The 18,920-nt window shown below is 48.1% G+C and overlaps 1 protein-coding gene across 4 annotated transcripts in view; it reads right to left on the bottom strand.

Annotated features, from left to right (window-relative positions):
* Positions 1-10,120, bottom strand: part of MRAS (muscle RAS oncogene homolog) — a 71,687-nt gene extending 61,567 nt beyond the window's left edge. The window contains exon 1 of one of the 4 annotated variants that reach the window (XM_047783216.1): positions 9,882-10,120. The gene's annotated coding sequence lies outside the window, so the exon portion shown is untranslated. Of the gene's footprint in view, positions 1-9,140; positions 9,592-9,881 lie in introns of those variants that run through there. The other 3 variants (XM_047783207.1, XM_047783226.1, XM_047783201.1) reach the window with 3 other exon arrangements.
* Positions 10,121-18,920: the final 8,800 nt, after the last annotated feature.

Below are 18,920 nucleotides of genomic sequence, written 5' to 3'. Positions count from 1 at the left end.
GAACAGTGGCAGTAACGAGGTTCCCAGTGAAGGTCACAGGGTAGGTCTGTGGTGCATGCCTCTTGCTCAGACAAGCTACTTAACAGCTCTTTTCACAAGTAAAAGGGTAGGCTCACAGCCTCGTCTCCATGTCATGATTCCCCTGTGGTCAAAAGTAATGGAAATTTGGTGTTTTCAGAAGTTCTAGGGGAAAGTGCCTAGGAAAACGGGTCCCTGGAAAATGGCAGTAAACTAGGCTTGAGGAGACACAGAGCCAGGGAGAAAGTCTCCAAGGGTGTGAGCAGGAAGGGACGGGTGTCTGACGCTCAGTTTTAATTTCTGCCCTGTTTTCAGCCACGGGCAGCCCCCTTTCTCATAGGCCTGTTCCACACAACAGCCGTGGCTCAGTGGGGTTTAGGGAATTTGGAAGCCAGGCCCATGGCACCCACGCAGGGTGTGGCAGCTGACCCTGGACCTAGACGGGCAGTGGGCATGGTCCCCACCCTACAATCCCCAGAAATACTTCAGATGGGGAGGTTTTTATTACTGATTGGGTCATCATCAAAGAAAGATAAACGATCCGCTCACAAACCTTCCACAGGGATAACACCTTTGGGGAAGAATGGGGGGAGCGTCTCCCCATTTCCACATGTGTGTGAAGACGGCCTGCCCCGTATGACTGGACTAGAAAAGAAAGGAGGATGGGTGGATGGGACATCTGTGTCCCAGCGGCACTGTCCCTTATCACAGACACCACTAAGGAGGCTGGAGCCCAGGGGAGCACGCCCAAGGTCACATGGAGGACAGGTAGGGAGCAGAAAGTGCAGCAGGGGACCCCTCCAGCCTGCAGCCCGTGCCCCTACCCACTCTTCTGAGGAAGGGATCGAGGACAGTTTCCCTAAGGCCCCTTGGCTGCCCATTGCTGGTGGCCCCAGACCCCAGCTGGAGACCCTGCCTGGGGCCCTCTCCTCCCTCGCTCCACACAGAGACTCTCGCAGCCTCTGCCCAGCTTCCCTATCCACGCACCAACCCCAAACAGAAAAGAGCCCCTGTTAAGTGCTTTATTCGAATGGTTATTTTGTTGAAGTGCCAAGTGACCTGCTCCCTTTTTCCATCCCTCCAGCCGGCCCCTCTTTAAGCCCAGAAGTAAAACAAAGGCTTTGTTTCTTTATTTTGATTTCCTCCTTAAAATCTCAAACATGCAGGAAACACCCACCCAGCCCCAGATAAGTGGACTCAGACCATTGGCAGCGGGCGGTGCCGGGGGTCACCAAGTCAGGGTGGCCGGGAGGACTCTGATGCCAGCTGACCTTAGCTCCCCAGGAGTGAGAGCACCAGCAGGGCACCCGAGCCTGACCTCCTCTGCGGGTGTGAGGAGGACATGAGGACCCCTCAGCCTTCCTGGCTCTGCTGCCTGGGGGAGCTCAACCTGAGGAATGTGGGTGTGGAGGGATGGCTGGGAAGACATATTTCATACAAGCTATTTTTTAATATATGCCCCCAAGGCTTTGGGGCCGTGGCTCCACCCTTTTCCATCATCTCCCATTACAATAAAGTAGGCATTGAAAGAAGAATATGATGTATGCTCTTTTGGGGCTGCTGAGCCTCCTCATGAGAGAATGGTCCTCACCAAGAAAAATAGGCTTGCATCTACCTCCTCCTTGGGACCTCCATTTCCAGTTGCTTTAAAATACAAAGGGGTGAATTTGTGGGTCATCTAAAAGGGGGAATTTTCAGAGTTCCCGGTGTGGCGCAGCAGCAACAAATCCAACTAGCATCCATGAGGACGCCAATTCGATCCCTCACCTTGCTCAGTGGGTTAAGGATCCGGCGTTGCAGTAGTGTAGTGTAGTGTGTCTGTGGTGTAGATCACAGATGCAGCTCAGATCTGGTGTTGCTGTGAGTGTGGTGTAGGCTGGCAGCTGTAGCTCCAATTCAACCCTTAGCCTGGGAACTTCCACATGTTGCAGATCTGACCCTAAGAAAAGGGCGGGGGGAGTTGAACTTCAAGGTGTGTTGAAGTTCTTAAGGCTAAAAAGAAAAAAAAAATCCCAAACTGAGTTAAAATAAATTTTGCTTTTAAAATGAATATATAATGTTCATTTTGCCTATAAAATGAATATATAATGAATAAATAATATATAATGGAGGCAAGAATCTGTGCCCAGACTCCCCCTCCACCCCCAAAATGGTCAGCCCTAAGGGGAGAGTAGAGCCTCCCCAACCCCAGTACACCTTCAGCAATCTCCACACAGCTCCACAGGTCTACAGATATTTTCACTTTTAATCTGGGTACTTGTAATACTAAAGCCAGCCCAACACATAGTATGTACAGGAGATTCTTAAAAATTTTTCTTTTTTGGCAGCCTGGAGGTTATGGAGTTCCCCGGGCCAGGGATCAGATCTGAGCCACAGTTGCATCCTTTTAACCCACTGTGCTAGGCTGGGGATCTAACCTGCATCCTGGCGCTGCAGAGATGCTGCCAATCCTGTTGTGCCACAGAGGGAACTCCTGGGAGATTCTTTTTAAACCAAAACTTTTCTTTAAAATGTAGGTTGCATCAACATAATATATATGTGTACTTCCACATAAACAAATAGGCATTTGTTTTATAATATGCTTAACTGCCTTCATGGACACAGTCTCTGATAGTTTTCATTGCAAGACAAACCCCAACAAAGCATCCACCTTCGGGCTCCCACCTTTGCTGGCTTTTGCAGCATCTCTACTAAGTCAGGGGAAAGGATAGAGGCAGTATTATCCTTTATTGGTAACACAAGGACAGAAAACATTTCAACTCAATCTCACCACTTAGTTCAGCTCGAGTCCCCACGTTCTATAATGAAGCTAGTTCAAATCTGTCCCCAACAGTGACTCTGAAAATGGGATCTGCCTGAGTATGCAGGCTTTTCCAGAAGGTTTTTAATCTTTTGTGCACCCCTTTAAAATCAATGCTTTGCTAACTGCCCTAACTCAAGACTAGTTACACGCAAATGGGCCATGACAGGCTCCAGCCTGGGAGTCAGTCAGTCAGCCAGGGGCGGGAAAGAGGAGGCTGAAAATAGTTGGGTGAGAAACTGTCTCCTGTCTCCTGCCGTCATGGAGAGGCTCCTCCTCTGCAGCTGGAGAGCTTTGGCAGAGAGGAGGACCTGGGACCAGGCACCTGGGGCACTTCTTTCTCAGAAAGCCAAGGAAAGGGAGAGCTGGCAGGGCCGTGTTAGGGGTTAGAAAGATACTACATTGTACTCTGGGCTTCCCCCCTTTACAGTAGTTCCTTAACCCTTGTGGCACCGTGGATTAAGGATCCTGCATTGCCGCAGCTGTGGTGCCGGTTGCAGCTTCAGTGCAGCATGGGTTCAATCCTTGGCCTGGGAATTTCCACATGCTGTGGGTATGGCCCAAAAAAAAAAAAAAAATCTGTACTTTAGAACATAAAATGTATTTTGCTTAAGATGGTTGAAGATGAGCTGCTTAACAAATCCTTGCCATCTAATTATAAAATCGTTGTTCTTTTTTCCCTCTGTCTTTTCCAAATATGTACATTTACCATTCAAATTACAGCTCAGTTTAGGCAGCTGTGACTACATGATGCTCAGCAGCCTGGTCTGAACCCGTAGTCAAGGCAGGTGTGTGTGTGGAGGGGGGGCAGAGGAACTTTTTTTTTTTGTCTTTTTGTCTTTTTCTAGGGCCAAACCTGTGGCATATGGAGGTTCCCAGGCTAGGGGTCTGATCGGAGCTGTAGCTGCAGGCCTACACCACAGCCACAGCATCGTGGGATCAGAGCTGTGTCTGCGACCTACACTACAGCTCACAGCAACACTGGATCCTTAACCCACCAAGCAAGGCCAGGGATCGAACCCGCAACCTCATGGTTCCTAGTCGGATTCGTTAACCACTGAGCCACAAGAGGAACGCCAGAGGAATTTTTTGATAAAAGTTAAATCCAAAGACGCACACCCTTCCCTCACCAGTGTGGGCTCAGGCAGCAAAAGGATCCATCAATAACCCCTGGAGACCCAGGGGGCATTTTCATTGAATTCGCTGGCTACATGGAGCTAAAAGAGCCTGGACATGGAAACCAAGGATGTGCTGAAACCCTGCCATTGAGTGCAGAGAAAAGGGTCACATCTGCTCACCTGGGGTAATGGGTATATGGTGATTGTTATATATTATCCTTTGTGTTTTTATTTTTTGTATTTTTCAAAATTAAAAAATACAGCAAGTGCACAAATGATGGAAGGGCTCCTGGATGACTGTGGGATGAACAAGAGTCAGGGAAAACCACTGCCATCTAGGCTGCCTCGGCCTCTCCTGCCAACCATCCAGCCATGTCTGCATTTCTATGGCTTCTGCTGCCTCACAGTGTCCCCGTCCTGCTCCATCCCCTCTCCTCACAAGGCCTTTGCTCCACTGCAGCAGTGATTACACCTATGGTCAGACCCCCTGGGCCTTGTCCCATGAGCATCAGGAGAGAAGAGCTGTGTCATCAAAATGACCAAAGGCATCAGTTCTGGGAGCAGCTCCATGTAACAGACAGGGCATGTGTTCCGGGACCAGATGAGACTCCTGGGCTCTGCTCCTCTCAGGCCATGGCCTATTTAACCACCCTGAGCCCCCAGTTGCCACATCTGTAAAAGGCTAATAGCAAAACTGTTGTGAGCTTAGAGATGGCCAATGCAGAGCATGGAGCCCAGCCCAGCCCACAGGTTTTTGCTGAAGGAAGGGAGGGAAAGGGGGCAGAGGGAGGGCAGACATTCAGAGAGGCTGTCCTTAAACCATGCCATCTGAGGAACAGCTGGAGAAAGCAGAGTTGCTTGTGTTGGGGAAAAGCATGATTGTCAAGGTTCATGTGGGACAGGTCCAGTGGGACAGGCTAAGGGGAAAAAGCAAAGAATTTTGCAAGGGAGTTCCTGTCGTAGATCAGTGGTTAATGAATCTGACTAGCATCCGTGAGGACGCAGGTTCAATCCCTGGCCTTACTCAGTGGGTTAAGGATCTGGTGTTGCCGTGAGCTGTGGTATAGGTCACAGACGCAGCTTGGATCCTGCATTGCTGTGGCTCTGGCGTAGGCCAGCAGCTGTAGCTCTGATTGGACCTGAGACTTGGAACCTCCATATGCCATGGATGCATCCCTAAAAAGCACAAAAAAAAAAAGAATTTTGCAAGGATAAGTGAATCCTCAAATAGGGTGGACTGATTTGAGGGGCTTCCTGTTTCTAGAAGGGTCTCTAGAAGAGGCCCCGCCCCTCACTGGCTGCACAGGAGGAACCCCCTGTTGAAAATTTCCCAGCCTCTATTCAAGGGGTCACTTTTCTGTCTGGGCTGTATCTGTCTACAACAGAACAATTACTGGCTTCATCTTTACCCCCAAATCACACCACACCTGTTAACTTAAAATATTTACTTAGCTCTAATCTGGGCAAAATATCCATTAAAAGAAAAAAAAAAAACAAAACAGGTTTGATGCCATGCCTGTGTTTATATAATACATATAAATAACTGCATATGTAATTATTAAAATGTGCCTCACTTAAAATCATCATCCTCACCAGTAAGAGAAATGTGAAATGTGTTCTACTGGGTCTGCATTGAGACTAAATATGCCCCAGGGGCCCCTTCTGGATCCATGATTCTGTTATCCAAAGGTTGCTGGAATACTGATAATGCTCTTAATTCTTACAGCCCTTTCTGGTCTCCCAAAGCATGTTCTCAATCTGTGTATTTCATCTAATCCCCAAGACAACCCTGAGGGCGGGGCAGAGATGTCACAGATGGAGCCTGGGCCTCTGCAGCACTGGATGCTCCCAAGGCCCTACCAAGGGTCACAGGGGACCCAAGCACCGAACTCTCCATCCCACCCCCCACTTCCACTGCCACATGTCACACAGCCAAATCTCTTCCTAGTACTCTCCAAAATCTCATTGGCAACACAATCCAGACCTAAATCACAACGTTTTATCCATCTAGGTGGCAAGATGCCAGGCTCAGTACATGAAAATATGCCCCTCTGAGATCTAGAATGTCACCTCACAACCAGGAATGACCCACATTGTCATTTGGCCACCTGGCCATCAGCAGGCCCCATGGAGTAAAGCTATCAAGAATACTAAAGGATAATGATAGGGACATTAAAAAGCTAAATACGCACTGGTACTTCGTGACCCCTACAAGGGGGATGGCTGCAGAAAGCTGCCCTGATCATGTCAATGGGCTAACAGGCTCTACGCCCAGTGGTGGAGGCTGGGCCAAGGAGGACCAGGGGTGGAGTCTCAGAATGGGCCTCTCACAAGCTGCAAGAATGCTACCCCCAAAACTGGAGGTGGGCCCCAAGGGATACATGGCTGGCACCAACAAGTGCAATGCAGCTGTCACCTCAGCCATAACAATGTCCTCTGCTGTCTGAAGCAGGAGGTGGCTGCATTGCCCTCCTGGTCAGAATTCCTCATGACAGACCTGCTGGCTGCCTGCTGGGACTTCAACTCGCAGGCACCCGTCCCACTCTATGTCCACTCTTGACACTGGCTCTACCATGACAACCCTCTGGCCTGGCTGGAGGGAAGAGACTCAGAGATAGTCCTCAGCAAACAGTTGTGAAGCGGGGGATCTATGTTGGGATGCAGGGCTCATTTTCAGAGGTCCACAAATTTCCCAAATGGTAGGCCCAACTTCATACACCCAAACAACTATTCCTGGGGCTTCTCACTGGCAAAGAGGTGGTGGCCCAAGGAGGCAAAAAACCATTGCTCTGAACACTTAGCCTTCTTGGCTGCCTATCCCATACAAGAGCTTGCTAGAAGTGACATTAATATCCCATCCCTGTGTACAGAGACTTCACAAGAGCTGAGAGTATCTTTGGGAGATCTAAGTTCTGCTTAATTCACTATGACTTGGGTTTTATTATCAGCAGCCCAAAGCATCTCTATTGATCCAATACCACTGGGCCCAGTGGCATCACCCAAGACTACGAGGGGTGGCAAGGCTCAGAGTCCACCAACAAAAATTCCTTGCAAAGCTTGACCTCTCTGCTCAGCCTCTAGACCATGCAGAGCTGCCAGGTTCCCAGGGCATGGAGACCTCACTTAGCTCTTTCCTTTCTCCCATCCCTAGACAAAGTTCAACCGGCCAGTTTAGTTTGCTGCCCTGGGCCTGGCAGGTACAGAGCTTCTGGAACTCAGTGCATACTCTGGACACCTGAAACAACCCAGCTTTGCAAGAGAACATGTTCCCACTTATTTCACATGAGCATAGCTTGTGCAAACTACACAGTGCTTATGAGCAGGTATGTTTTCAATTGTTGGCAGGGGGGCATACTCTGCATGGGAGCAATGATGACACTAGATGTGAAATACAAAATGGAGGTCACATTGCCCCGAGAAGTCACTTGATCCAGCAGGCTGGTCAACATGCCATTCGGGCTGATGTTAGGACCAGGCACCCTGAAAGCTGGTTCAGTCCATCATAGCCTAGAGGTTCTCCCTGGTTCCAGGTGATCTCACTCAAGCTGAGGATCCAACCCCAAGGGATAATAGACGTGTCTTTTATAAGCAGCTCAGATCAGCTCAAAGTGTGAAATACCTGTGGTTGAGCTAATCAAAGTTATACCTATTACAAAGATGTCTTAGGTAGGTGAAAACATAAGTAGTGGCAAATACAAACAGAACTGGCAGCGCTGGAAGACTGTCACTTGCCTCACCAGGGTTCAGCGGAGGGTCTTGACACCCCCACCCGATATGGAAATGTTGAGGGGGGCAGTTTCCAGTAGAGCACCTGACTTAGCAACCCCACCCCTCCGCCACCCCCAAAGAAGCTGGCAGACCCCTACCACCTTGAAAACCCCAGCACATCAAAGCTCCAAGCCTCCTGGCCTAGCAGAGAGAGGGTAAACTACACCATAAACCACAGACAGAGAAGCTAATTGGCTGCCGCGAGTGAGAACAGACTGGGGGTCAAAACCATGACCTGAAACCTCTTCAGCCCCAGTCAGCAGAGACATGCAGTTTATAGGAAATTGAGAGATTTTACAAAGATGTCAGCCAGCTCAAGTTTCTTCTCTGGGAAGAGAAGTAGGAGAAACTCTAAGAACTGCCTGGGTGAAAGTGCTTTGTTCACTGCAAAGCCCTTGGCACGTGTCAGTTATTAATACCAGAAGCTCATCACCGCACATGTCAACCAAACCAGTGAATGGAAACAGAGCCTAAGCCTAACACAGGCTGCACCTGGAGCCTTCAAGCTCAGGATAGCAGACCCTCACAAGAGGGTCCTGAATAGCCACGGGGTGGACCCCAAATATTATCTTGGGCAAGTTCCTGACTCTTTTTAGCCCCTGTGCCCCTGTGCCCATGGGGGTGATAATAAAACCCCTCTGGAGGAGTCTTGCCAAATGATGAGCAAGCACATCCACGTGAAGTGCCTGGTCTGTGTAAGCCCTGCTGACAGCTATTATTATAGCGGGAGCTCTAGGGCTTTTAAGTCAGACTTCCTTGATCATCCCTGCTGCCAGGGTGGTCAGTTTTTTGAGGCCACAATTCACAGCCTTGTCAGTCACCCCCTCTGGTCAGGGCCAGGACAGGGTATGAGTCTTGGAGGGGCAAGAACCATTCTAGCTCAGGGAGGTCTGCTAGGAGCAAGGGCCCTGCTGGGAGAGGAGGGGCAATCCCAGAGCTCAGGGATCAGCGCCCAGATGAAGTGGCCCTGGTCCACCTCTCCAGACTTGGCTCTGGCCCTGGCCAGCACAGACCGCAGTTCCAGCCACAGAGTCTAACTGGGTGTCCAGTGCCCATGCTCCTGCCATGCATCACCTCCTCTAGGAGGCCTTCCCTGACCTTCCACGCTGTCTGCTCCCACAACTCCTGCGATTCTCTCATCTCAGTATGGGTCACGCTAGGCTGTCACTCACCTTGCACCCCTACCTTTCCCAGATGCAGGAGCTGGCACTGTTCCCACACACGCAGTGGGCGCTCCTGCCAGGTCCCATCAATGAATGAGGCGGGCCCTAGCAGTGACCAGAGCCCCGGAGGCAGCTAAAGGCTGTTTATGAAGCAGTCAGAGTTTATCTTTCAGATTAATCTGACAACTCTCTCAGCTGATGCCTGCCCTCCGTAAACGCCATTTTAAAAGGAAAAAGAGCCGCCCCCCACCCCCATGCCCTCTGGCCACCCACCTTCTCGCGGGTTCTCGCCAGGGCAGACAAGGAACCCAAGGGCGGTTACCATGAAAGGGGCTCTTCGGGCGGTGGTCAGGCCCTTCCCACTGGGGTCTCGATCGTGGCGGATTTCTCGACCGTACCCCGTTCCGCTGGAGCCAGCGGTGCGGGCAAAGGTCCACTCACCGCCAGCCTGGGAGCGCAGTCTGCTTTTGGCGAGCGCGGCCGGGCCCGGGGCGGCCACACCTCCCGCCCGGAACAAAGCGCCGGGCAGGGTCCCCTCCCCTCCCAGGCGGCCCGACTGCTCACCGCGCGCTTCAGCCAGGCTCTGCCCTCAGGCCGCCTCCTCCATGCCTGCGCTAGCGAGAAGGCAGCGCCGCGCTCGCGGGGCCCCGCGGCTGCCAGACTGACGGCTCCAGCCCGCGGCCCGCCGGCCGCTCTGGCCCGTCCCCGCCCCCGCCCCGGCGCCTCCTTAAAGCGACCGCGCAGCCCGCGCGCGCCGGGAGCGCTGGTCTAGCTGCGCATTCCTAATATTGCAACAGCGCCTGCTAAAAATAGAGCGCCGCCGTCGTGGGCACTGTGGGGGGGACACGGCCGGCGCCGCAACCCTGCCATCTTCGCGGGCCCCGGGCTTCCAGGACGCGCGGCCCGCCTGGTCAGAACCACACGCGCTGAGCCCCGCCTGACCCGGCAGGCAGCGCAGACCCGCCAAGAGACCAGGCGGGCGCCGCCGCCTCCCCCGCAGCCCCGCGTACTTACCCGGGGCCGGCCAGCGGCGCCGCGGAGCTGGCTTTAAGGTGGACGCCGAATGGTAATTCGCCCGTTCCTCTTTAAGAGCCTCTGCGCTCCAGCCTTTAAATCTCCGCTCCCGCCCGGCCAACTTCGGAGCCTGCAGACGCCTCCCCGGTCCTAGGCGATCCCGGGCCGCCACCCTAACCGGGTTCCCGTTGAATCTCAGGCCGTGTTTCTTTCTATGAAAATGATGTGCTACCTACTGCGCTAACGAGGCACCTATCCATGTTTCTTTCTAGATTCTACCCTCAGCGTCGCTTCCCCCAGGCCCTCCTGGTGCCTGATTCCTGGGCCTAAAGTTCATTTCAGTGGAGGCAACAGACGGGCACAGGCGACACTCCCGATCCATTTCATTGTTTCAGTTCCGCTATCTGCTCTCCAACGGCGTCATTTTTTCCTTACTTTAAAAACTGAGATATAATTCACATACCATAAAATTCCAGCTTTTAAAATGGACAATTTAGTGGGTTTTAGTACATTTACAAAGTCATGCAACCATCACCCTTATCTAATTGCGGAACGTTTCATAACACCCTCCCCCTAAAAAAACCCAAAAACAAATGAACCCACTTGCAGTTGCTCCCCATTCCCCCTTCCTCCCAGCCCCTGGAAACCGCTAATCTACGTTCTGTCTCCATGGATTTGCCTACTCAGGACATTTCATGTAAGTGGAATCATACATGTGGTCTTTTGTAACCCAGCTTCCTTCACTTGGCAAGATATTTTCAAGGTTCATCCACATTGCGGCATGTAGCAATACTTCATGCCTTTTTGTGACTGAATAGAATTCCATTGTGTGGGTACCCCACATGTCATCTTTCATCAGCTGAAGAACAGTGAGGTTGATTGCATTTGGGGGCTATTATGAATAAAGCTGCTATGAAGTTTGTGGGCAAGTCTTTGTATGAACACTTTCATTTCTGTTGGGTATATACCTCAGAATAGAATTGTGGGTTATATGCTAACTATGTATAACATTTTGAGGAGCCCCCACACTGTTTTCCAAAGCGATTGCACAATTTTTTATTCTGACCAACCATGTATAAGCGTTCCACGCCTCCACATCCTTGCTAACACTCGGTATCATCTGTCTTTTTTATTATAGCCATGCTATTGGAGAGTAACGGGGAGCGGTATCCCATTGTAGTTCGACGTCATTTTTGAGGACCTTCTTTTAGTAGGACATCATCGCGGAGGTGACTTGGAACCAGGTTTACACATCCAGGGAAGCCATTCATTTTGAGAGCTTCACCCACCACCCCAGGCCTGGGGGAACCTTGCTGCCCTGAGTCCTTCATGCCATGCTTGGGACTCCCAATCTGATGCCAGTTTCTTTTCTTTTTCTTTCTTTCTTTTTTTTTTTTTTGTCTTTTTGCCTTTTCTAGGCCCGCTCCCTCAGCATATGGAGGTTCCCAGGCTAGGAGTCGAATCTGAGCTATAGCCACCAGCCTACGCCAGAGCCACAGCAACACGAGATCCGAGCCGCCTCTGCAACCTACACCACAGCTCAAGGCAACGCTGGATCCTTAACACACTGAGCAAGGCCAGGGATGGAACCTGCAACCTCATGGTTCCTAGTCAGATTCGTTAACCACTGAGCCACGACAGGAACTCCCTCTTTTTCTTTTTCTTTTTCAAATCATTTTTAGGGCTGCACCTGCAACATATGAAAGTTCCCATTCTAGGGGTCGAATCCGAGCTACAAATGCTGGTCTCCGCCACAGCCACAGCCACGCCAGGGCATTGCAGTAAAACTTTCCTCCAGAACTCCCTGCCTCAGTGTGGTCCCTGAGGGTTCAAGGTCTTACCTTTAGACATCAGGAGAACACAGGCCCACCCCACCCAGCCAGTGGACCAAGATTCAGGGCCTTCTAACCCCAGGGCCTCCACTCTTTCCTTCTGTCTTGTGGCCTCAGCAGCAGGTCAGTTGTGTGTGTGTTTGGTGTTGGGAAAGCGGGGAGAAGGTGAAGAAAACACGAACGCTCGTCTCAGTCCCATTCGGGCCTGTGGCTGGAATCACTCTTTTGCAGACTGTGGAGCACCAACCAGGGGTTAGCAGAAGAGGCTCACCCCACCGCCAGGCCCATTCTTCCCTCAGCTGACCTTTCTTCTGTGCCAAGTACAAGGCCTTTCTTCCCCCGGGCTGCCCTGATCTGGTGCCAAGAACTATGTAGTCTTCTCTCAGGGTTGTCATGTCTTTACCAATCAGGTTCAGACATTTCTTTTTTCTTTTCTTTCTTTTTTTTTTTTTTTTTGTCTTTTTAGGGCTGCACCCACAGCATATGGAGGTTCCCAGGTTAGGAGTCCAATCAGAGCTGTTGCTGCCAGCCTACACCAGAGCCACAGCGACATCAGATCCGAGCAGCATCTGCGACCTACACCACAGCTCACGGCAACGCCAGATCCTTAACCCACTGAGCGAGGCTAGGGATCAAACCCACAACCTCGTGGTTCCCAGTTAGATTCGTTTCCACTGCGCCATTATGGGAACTCCAGGTTCAGCCATTTCTCATCTTCAGCTCTCCCTGCACCCGCCACACCCAAGATTTTTTTCTGTGATACTTGTGGTCTATCCTTCACATTGGTTCCCTCTTGCTCTCTGCAGCCAGAAGAGCAGTTTTCAATCGATTTCCCATTCATGGCCAAACTTCTCCAACCCGCTTTTTTAAAAATTAATTAATTAATTTTGGGGTGGGGGCCTCACGTGTGGCATATGGAAGTTCCCAGACTAGGGTTCAGATCGAAGCTGCAGCTGCCAGCCTACACTACAGCCACAGCAACGTGGGATCCAAGTTGCATCTGCGACCTACACTACAGCTCACAGAAACACCAGATCCTTAACGCACAGAGCAAGGCCAGAGATTGATCCCAAGACCTCTTGGATACTAGTCAGGTTCTTAACCTTCTGAACCACAACGGAAACTCCAAAAGTTTTTGATCATTTGTTTTTCTCCCTTTGGTCATTTGCAGTGAGTGACTTTTAAACATTTTGGCCTGCAACCTATAGGAACAAAGAGGTTTGGCATTGTAAACCAAAACATGTGCATATACACCGCTGAAACAAAAATTTCAAGAAACAATACTTACTATTACTACATACGATGTACTCTGACTTGCTCTACACTGTTTCATTAGAAAATGCTAGCGAGACCTACTAAATTGATTTCATACCCCACTAATGGGCTGTGACCTACAGTTTGAAAAACCCTGAACCCCATTTTGACACCTAGAGTCTCAGGGTAGCAACATGATAAAAATTTGTCAAGGAAGAAAAGTCCAAAATTCCCAACTTGGCTCAGATGAACCCAACTAGTATCCATGAGGACAGGGGTACGATCCCTGGCCTCGCTCAGTGGGTTAAGGATCCGGCATTGCTGTGAGCTGTGGTGTAGATCACAGACATGGCTCAGATCCCAAGTTGCGGTGGCTGTGGTGTAGGTTGGCAGCTAGACCTCTCATTCAACCCCTAGCCTGGGAACTTCCATATGCCATGGGTGCGGCCCTAAAAAGACCAAAAAAAAAAAAAAAAAAGTCCACTCTAGGATTTTGAAACACATGCTGGGACCATAGTTTGAAAAGGGTTCTGAGTTTCAAAGGCTGAGGGGATTCTGCCTTCTAGGTAGGACATAGTAAGTTGTGGCAGGCCACTTCTTCTAGAGCAACAAAATAAGATGAGGCTTTCCCGCTGTTCCCCTCCCCTCCCCTAGTACATTTGCTAATTTGGAGCACTGGTTGATGACTAATCTTTGCCCAAAAGGAAGATTTCTAATGGAGTAAAGAGAAACCAGCAAAGCTTTTAGTGGCCACATGATATTAGGATGGTAAATTGGAAATAGGGGGCCTTAAACATACAACCAGTTTTCTGCACATGACATTTGCTGAGTTCTGGGCCCAAGAATGCATCATAAAAAGCAGAGCAAAATCTTCCAAAATCCCACAGTGCTTAGAAAATAAAGCCTTCCCAAGAAGAAAGAGCCCACCTCAAAAACAAGGCCAGCTCCATCTCTGCATGAGATTTGCCAGGTTTGGGATTTTTTGTTTGTTTGTGTGTATGCCTTGAAGCATATGGAGGTCCTGGGCTGAGAATCAAATCCAAGCTGGAGCTACGACCTATGCTATAGCTGCAGCAAACTCAGTTCCTTAACCTACTCGGCCAGGCTAGGGGTCAAACCTGTGTCCCTGCCACAGCAGATGCACTGTCCATTCCCTTGCCCCAGAGTGGGAACTCCGAGAGTTGACACGTTTTGAAGGTTCGTGGGGACCGTGTCCAGACATCTGTGTTGCAAACTTCTGAAGGTCAGAGCCGACTCTCCACAGAATTGCATGGTTTAGGATACAAGGCTGCAAGGCTGTCTGGCAAAATTCACATGGGAGGAATAGGGATAAACAGGAGATAGGTCTCTTGCAAAAACTGAAACCCAGCCTCCAAATCAGCTCAGTCTTTCAGTGGATTAAAGTGATCATTCCTTAGCAGCTTAAGAGAGGAAAGAGGGAACACTCTGTGTGGCAAATGACATCATCTGGAGGCTCTCTACCTCTTTTCTTTACCTTTTTTTTTTTTTTTTTTTTTTTGCCATAGCCATGGCATGGTGAAGTTCCCAGGGCAGGGATCAAGCCTTCATCACAGTAGCAACCTGAGCCACAGCAGTGGCAATGCCAGATCCTTAACCCACTGAGCCACCAGGGAACTCCTCTCTACCTCTTATATATAATGTCTGCATATAGTAAAACATGACTAGTCCTGTGACAAGGCAAGATCATATAACTGACAAGCAAGAGAGAAAATAGAATACACACAGATCATTAAGATATTGGAGTCAATAGACAAAACTTTATTATTATTATTATTTTAATTACTTAATGAATTTTATTACATTTATAGGTGTACAACAATCATCACAACCGAATTTTACAGCATTTCCATCCCAAACCCTCAGTGCATCCCCCACCCCCCAACCTGTCTCATATGGAAACCATAAGTTTTTCAAAGTCTGTGAGTCAGTATCTGTTCTGCAAAGAAGTTCATTGTGTCTTTTTTTTTTAGATTCCACATGTAAGTGATAGCATTTGATGTTGGTGTCTCATTGTCTGACTGACTTTACATAGCATGGTAATTTCTAGGTCCATCCATGTTGCTGCAAATGCTGTTATTTCTTTCCTTTTAATGAACAGACAGAACTTTAAAACAACTGACTGTAGAGGAACTGGAACTCCCATATACTGCCGGTGGAAATATAAAACAGCATATCCACGTAACAGCCAGGGCGCACTCAGCATACAGAAACTACGCATACTTTGGACACGAAATTTTAATATAAAGAATTATTAGGTGTTTTTAATAGGTAGGGACTACCTACTAAGGAGAAAAAGAGCACTCCAAAGAGTATAGTTATACAAGTTCCACTGTAGGGTTAAGGATCCGGCGTTGCCCTGAGCTGTGGTGTAGGTCACAGATTCGGCTCGGATCCTGCGTTGCTGTGGCTCTGGTGTAGGCCTGTGGCTACAGCTCTGATTCGACCCCTATCCTGGGAACCTCCATATGCCGTGGGAGTGGCCCTAGCAATGTCAAAAAGACAAAAAACAAACAAACAAACAAACAAACAAAAAAAACCCAAAAAATAAGTTCCCACTGTGGGAGTTCCCGTGATGGCTCAGTGGAACGAATCCAACTAGTATCCATGAAGATGCAGGTTTGATCCCTGGCCTTGATCAGTGGGTTAAGGATCTGGCATTGCTATGAGCTCCAGTGTAGGTCAAAGATGCAGCTGTGGTTCTGGTATTGCTGTGGCTCTGATTCAACCCCCAGCCTGGGAACTGCCACATGCCGCAGGTGTGGTCCTAAAAAGCAAAAAAAAAAAAAAAAAGAAGAAGAAGTTCCCACTGTGGTACAGTGGGTTAAGAATATGACTGTAGTGGCTAGTGGCTTGGGTTGCTACAGAGGTATAGGTTTGATCCCTGGCCTGGTGCAGTGGGTTAAAGGATCTGGCGTTGAAGCTGGGCTGGTTAGCCCAGTTGGTTAGAGCGTGGTGCTAATAAAGGATCCCATGTTGCCACAACTGTGGCTCAGATTCATTCCCTGACCTGGGAACTTCCATATGCTATGGGTGTGGCCATTAAAAAAAAAAGAATATAGTTATAGCAGATATAGGGAGCAGCCCCTAGCGCTGATGCAGAGTAGTCAAAGGACCAAATCTGTATGAGTACCAACCCTCATCTTCTGCCACTGGGCTGAGATCCATGCCTTGTTTGAGACAATGTAGTCATGACCCACTGGATGACAAAAAAGTTTGCTGAAGGTCCATGCAGATAGAATTCACTGGAAAGCATTCCTCTTGGTGCTAAGGAAAGCCATCCGTGGAAGGGTGCCACACAGTGGAAATTGCTGGAAAACCCCCCACAGAGGGGGTTTTGTTTTTGTTTTGTTTTGTTTTGGAGGAAGCTGCCCATGGAAACATGCTTTGTGTTTCTGGCTGCCGCATGCTGCAGGAATCTGCCAAGTCACCACATCAGAACCAGGAAGAGAAGGCTCTTTCTCCTGCAGTGGCTGCCAGTGCTCCCTACTGACAAACCTAAATACTGTGTCAGATGGCAAAGGAGAAACGCTTGCAGGGCCCAGCTCCATTAGCACGAGGCAGATAATTAAGTATGGATTTGGATCTAGGAGGTCATGAATTGACAGCTGGCACAACCAGCTTTGGGAAACTGTTTAGTAGAATCTAAAAAACTAAACATGCAGCTACCTTTGGACTCAACAATTCTACTTCTAGGTATACATCTACAAGAAATTAGTAAGTGTGTTCACTAAAAGACATGTATAAGAATATTTATAGCAATTTTACTCTTACACTGTTGGTGGGTATGTAAATTGGTGCAACCACTATGGAAAACAGTATGGAGGTTCCTCAAAAAACTAAAAATATAAGTTCCCGTCGTGGCTCAGTGGTTAACGAATCCGACTAGGAACCATGAGGTTGCAGGTTCAATCCCTGGCCTTGCTCAGTGGGTTAAGGATTCAGCGTTGCCATGTGCTGTGGTGTAGGTTGCAAATGTGGCTCGGATCCCGCATTGCTGTGGCTCTGGCATAGGCTGGTGGCTATAGCTCCGATTAGACCCCTAGCCTGGGAACCTCCATATGCTGCAGGTGCAGCCCTAGAAAAGACGAAAAGACAGTTAAGACAAAAAAAACCCAAAAAACCCAAAACTAAAAATATATCTACTATATGATACAGCAATCCCATTCCTGGGGATCTATCCAGAGAAAACCATAATTTGAAAAGATATGTGTACCCTAATGTTCATTGTAGCACTATTTTTCACTATAGTCAAGACGTGGAAGCAACTCAACAGAGGAATGGATAAAGAAGATGTGGTAGGTGTATGCAATGGAATATTATTCAGTTGTAAAAAAGAATGAAATAATGCCATTTGCAGCAACATGGATGGACCTAGAAACTATCATACTAAGTGAAGTTAGTGAAAGACAGACATCATATGATATCCCCTATATGTAGAATCTAAAAAAAAAAAAAAAAAAAAGGATACAAAAGAACTTATTTACAGAACAGAAACAGACTCACAGTCTTTGAAAAACTTATGGTTACCAAAGGGGACAGTGGGTGGGGGCTGTCAGGGACGGATGGAGGGTTTGGGACTGACATATGCAGTATATGGAATGATTGGTCAACGGACCTGCTATGTAGCATAGGGAACTCTACCCATTATTCTGTGATAATCTATTTGGGAAAAGAATCTGAGAATGGATATATGTACATGTATGACTGGGTCACTTTGTTGTGCAGCAGAAATTATCACAACCTTGTAAATTAACTATAGTTCAATAAAACATAAAAAAAGAATATTTATAGCAATTTTAGTCATAACAGCCCCCAAACTGGAGATAATCCTAATGCTTATTAACTAGGGGATTGTAGTTTATTCATACAACAGAATATTTTACTTCAATAACTAAGAATGAAGCACTGACACACAAATAACAGGGATGAACCTTATTACAGATTAAGTGAAAAGAGCCAGATTCAGAAGACAACGTATATGGGAGTTTCTACTGTGACACTGTGGATTAAGAATCCGACTGCAGCAGCTTGGGTCACTGCCAGACACTTGGGTTTGATTCCCCACCCGGTGAAGTGGGTTAAAGTGTCTGGGATTGCTGCATCTGCAGTATAGCGTGTAGCTGCAGCTTAGATTCAATCCCTGGCCCAGGAACTTCCATATGCCATGGGTGTGGGCATTAAAAAAAAATAAATAAAAAGACAACATGTATGAAGTCTAGCAGAAAAGTAAAACTGATAGTGATTGAAATGGTTATCTCTTGGGGGAGAGGAATTCTAACTGTGTGCATTGGAAAGAAGTGCTGGACTATAATGGAAAAAATAAAAATCATTATTTAAAAAAATAAGTGCTGGAAATGTTATGTAACTCGATCTGGGTGGTGATTAAATGGATATATACAAAAATGAAATTTCAACAAGCTGAGCGTTCATGATTAGTACACCTTACACATTTCACTGTATGTGTGCTATACAGTCATCCCTTGCTATCCCCAGGGGATTGGTTCTAGGACCTGATGCAGATACCAAAACTCACAGAGGCTCAAGCTCCATAGTTGGCCCTTCAGTATCTGCAGGTTCTGCATCTGTGGACTCAACCAACTGCTGAGCATGTATTAAGTTTGTGATTTGCAAATGGTTGCATCCGTGGATGTGCAACCTGTGGATACAGAGGGCCAATTATAGATTTCTTGAAAAAAATCCATGTATAGTGGACCAATGCAGTTCAAACCTATGCTGTTCAGGGTAAACTGTACTTTAAAAATTCATAATATCTGTCTAGTCATTTATGATGGAACATGTAATGTGAGAAAAAAGAAATGTATATATGTAAGTGTAACTGGGTCACTATGCTGTAACAGTAGAAAAATATATATATATAAATAAATGATTAAAAAATAAATAAATTTTTAAAAATTCATAATATCCCCACTTA

Source organism: Phacochoerus africanus, chromosome 1, assembly GCF_016906955.1.
Source record: "Phacochoerus africanus isolate WHEZ1 chromosome 1, ROS_Pafr_v1, whole genome shotgun sequence".
Taxonomy (NCBI): Eukaryota; Metazoa; Chordata; class Mammalia; order Artiodactyla; family Suidae; genus Phacochoerus; species Phacochoerus africanus.
This window is presented reverse-complemented; position numbering and strand designations above follow the sequence as displayed.